The sequence below is a fragment of the Chenopodium album genome, chromosome 16, assembly GCF_948465745.1.
Source record: "Chenopodium album chromosome 16, dcCheAlbu1.1, whole genome shotgun sequence".
NCBI classification, from domain to species: Eukaryota; Viridiplantae; Streptophyta; class Magnoliopsida; order Caryophyllales; family Amaranthaceae; genus Chenopodium; species Chenopodium album.
This window is the reverse complement of record NC_137849.1, coordinates 34,268,585-34,272,692: the sequence shown is the minus strand read 5'-3', so window position 1 is coordinate 34,272,692 and position 4,108 is coordinate 34,268,585. Positions and strand designations below refer to the sequence as shown.

Sequence of the window (4,108 nt, the reverse complement as noted above, 5' to 3'; positions counted from 1 at the left end):
TGCCTTGGTTTTGGTAATTCCTATTCCATTGGCCTTTTTGATTATCAAACCTTTGAACATTGTTGTTTGACACAAAATTGACATGTTCACACTCATTGTTGTCAAATTCATCAACACATTCATTAGGACAAACACTAGAGTCATGATCATACGATCCACATGCATCACAAAACAAGCAACCCAAAGGCATATTATGTGAAGAGGGAGGGGGTTGAGAGTTAGAAGGAGTACCTCTCCCCTTAAATTGGGAGGGAAGATTAGAAGCTTGAGAAAAGGTAGAAGTGCTCTCCAACTTAGCTTTGATTGCGGTGACCTCCTTTCCTAAATTTGTCATTTGGGAGGAAAGGTTGTTGATTGCATTGAGATGGTCCACCGAATACAATGAAGATTGCTTGCTTGAAGAGTCCCTTTCCCCATCTTGCCAATCCCTATAATATGTCACCACGTCCTCAATGATGTCCACAACTTCTTCTTCGGTTTTGTTCATGATAGGGCCCCCGGCCCCTCCATCAAGGCATGACTTGCCTTGGGGACTTAAACCGCCATAGAAGATTTGGATCACTTGGTATGTGGGGATTCCGTGGTGAGGGCACTCCCTTTGATACTCTTTGAATCTCTCCCATGCTTCATAAAGGCTTTCACTCGGCCTTTGCTTGAACCCTTGAATCAAGGCTCTTGCCTCCGCCGTCTTCTTTTGGGGATAGAAACGGGACAAGAAAGCCTTTGTAACATCGTCCCAAGTTCTCAAGGAGTTGGGCTTCACCTCCTTGTCTAGCCACTCCAAAGATCTTCCTATTAGAGAGAAAGGGAACAACTTGAGGCGGATGAATTCTTGAGAGACCCCATTGACTTTGATGGTGTTGTAATATTTTTCAAATTCTTTTAGATGGTTCAATGGGCTCTCATTCTTAGCCCCACTATATTGCCTTCTCTCAATCAAGGTGATCATTGCCGGCCGGATTTCGAAGTCATTTGCCGGGGTAGTAGGTGGAGCTATTCCACTCTCAAACCTATATGCCCCGGGCACTCCAAGCTCCTTCAAGGCTATTCTAGGATTTTCACCCATTCCTTGCTCTTCTTGAATTTCTTCTTCACTTGAAGAGATATAAGCCAAGGATCTATTATCCACTCTTCTTCTTGAAAGAGTCCTCTCAATTTCCGGATCAAGGGGAACAAGGGGACGATCGCGGGTTCTATGCATGCAAAACTCACACAAAAATGTTAGTAGCACGGCTACAAATGTAGCCTAGAGAAACAAAATCTTTTTGTATTTTATCAAAATGAAATAGACTCAAAAACAACATACACTCAAGCACCAGTCCCCGGCAACGGCGCCATTTTGATGGGAAGGAGAACGGTAGGTCGTTGGGCTACCACCCCACCCTATCAAACAAAATTTGTAACTTAACTAACCCCTATTTAGCGTAGTGGCAAGTCAAGGTTGAACCCAAGGGAATGGATATCAAGTGCACGATGTCTAAATCAAGCTATTTCGGAATCAAGAAGGGGTTTGAGGTAGAACTAAGGCTAAACTAGGTAATGCAAACTTGTATAAAATCAATCTAAGACACTAGGGCAATGGATCCACATGCAATCATAATGGAAACGGTAATTTGGGAGGTCAAACCGACTAAGTCAAGCGATATGAAGGAAAATCATCATGTATCCAAAAGAGCATACTAAGGTGGTTCACCTAGAGGTCTAACTAGCGTCAACTACGCTAAACACTACCTAGGGAACGTCACAAAGCACCTCAATCGTGAAATTGCAAGTTCACTAATCAATGGTCCGTATCATAGCAAGCTTACAATGCAATCTAGTGTATTAATCAAAGATGGACAAACCTCAATTAATCACACACATGCACATGAAAGATCAACCAAATTTAATCATATCATCAACTCCATCAATTATCCCCAAATTACACTATTCCATCATTCATACATGCTTCACCATCTCCCTAGCTAGGAAACTACTCACTAGCCATAGGAATTGAGATCAAAACTCCAACATTCATCAAATTCATTATCAACATACTTGAAATCAAAGATTAAACCAACAATCAATCAAAATCAATCAAAATTCAATCAATAACCAAATCAATCATCAACAATATGAAAAACTAATGAAATCAACTAAAATCAAACTTGTATTGAAATCAAGAAGAAAATCCTTACAAAACTTTGATCCAAAGATCAAATACAATGAGGAATCCTTGAGCAATCACCAAAAATCATGAGTTTCTCTCTCTAGTTCTTGAGTTTCTCTCTCTAAAATTCTCCCAAAAACTAACTATCAAATTTAATCTAAAACTAAAAACTCCTTTCTAAAAATAGGTAGAAATAACTATATATACAAGGAGGAGGTCGGTAATGACGCCCAAAAATAGACCCTCATAAGTGCGGGCGCTCGGAGGAGGGAGAAAGGCGCGCACGGGACACACCCAGGAATGTGCGCCCGCACGCACCTGGTGTGCGGCCGCACACGACCAATGTGCGGCCGCACACTCCCTTTGTGCGCCCGCACATACCTGGGTTTCCTCCCCTTCTTCTCTTCGTCCTAGCTCAAGTGGTGCACGCATCCAGGATGATGATGATGGAGGACAAAGTGGGCAGAAACTTTCTTGAGTTTCTTGAAGAATAAAAGCCATGAATAAGGCATAAACAAAGCCTTGAAGCTTGCCCCTTGGATCCACCTTTGACTTGGAACTTCTTGCACCTTCTTTAGGCATAAAAGCAATGAAAACTCGTAGAGAGGAGGCTCGGGAATTCTTGGACAATCAATTACCACCTACAAGCAAAAGATAAAAAAGCAAGTAAAAGAGAAAAATAACAAGTAAACTAGAAAAAGACATGAAAAAGAGAAACTAACTACAAAAAGCATAAAATGAAGAAAACAAGAATAAAACTAAGGAAAACTAAAGAAAAGAGAGATAAAATGAAATGAAAATCATCCAAAAAGGAACCAAATGAGTGCCAAAAATGTCACTCATCACATAACAAAATATCTTGCAAGAATGCAGGACAAGAAAGGCAGCAGAGATCAACTCTAAACCCCCCAATGATGCAGAACAGGAACCTACAACTATAATGCCAATGCACATGAGAGATGTTGAGGTGTACACTTACCCTAGTGGATATCAAAGGGTTGCTACTGTAAGTTAACTACTCCTAACAATTTGTACAATCTTCATTTTGTTTTGGTAATTCACTCATTAATAATTTTTTTTTTAGCCTACAAATATTCAAAACCCATCTTCACCAACATAGTTAGTTAATAGAGCAATTTACATTAACCGTGAGGGAAATCAAATAGTGTACTCTTTCAGTCAAGAGTTTCCACTGTCAAGCCAACAAATTCAAAGTCATTCAAATGATATTAAAAGTCAAGAACTACAGGTATTCCACAAATACATATATACTTCAGCAATTTAAATGTATTTCATTCATTAATCAAAGATTTCATAATCTTATTACAGGACCTTACAAGATCTAGGAGTACAGACAAGCAGTAGCAGTAAGGTAACCTGATCTAAATTACTATATTATTGTTAATTTTTTCATTACATCATTTCCAAAACCCATACCGACAAAGACCTACACACACAAGCACAATTAACTTCCACAAATCACAATTAACCCCAAGGTTCACCCTAGTAGCCCTTCTCATCTTCACCAGTAGGTAATCACTCTCTATCTTCCTTGCATGTTGTTTAGATTACCTCAATTCCTTCCTCATACTCATAACTTAATTATTTAGTTCACGTTTTTCTTGCATTAAGCCTAAAACTACCCAGCCTGCCAACTAGTCAGATCCTCTTGGTCAACCCATCTGAAGTACTTGCAACCCCTCCTTCGTGTGTCTGCATCATAATTAGGGCAAATAAGGTACCTCCTTCCAGGGTTATCATTTGTCCATGCTCTACTTTTGGACACTTACAGGCTACAATTACATCTCTTTGACCCTGCACTCACCCCTTAACTAGTCCTAGACATCCTTAATTTCTGCTAAAAATAATGAATTTTTTTTTTAACACATAATTTTTGTTTACCAATTTCCTTGCAGAAATGGTGTATGTGTTGCTGTTGAAGAAGAAATATGGAGCCAA

General features: G+C 39.6%; 1 pseudogene; it reads left to right on the top strand.

The window, feature by feature from the left end:
- Window positions 1-575: 575 nt before the first annotated feature.
- Window positions 576-674, top strand: LOC145587048 (small nucleolar RNA R71; annotated as a pseudogene).
- Window positions 675-4,108: the final 3,434 nt, after the last annotated feature.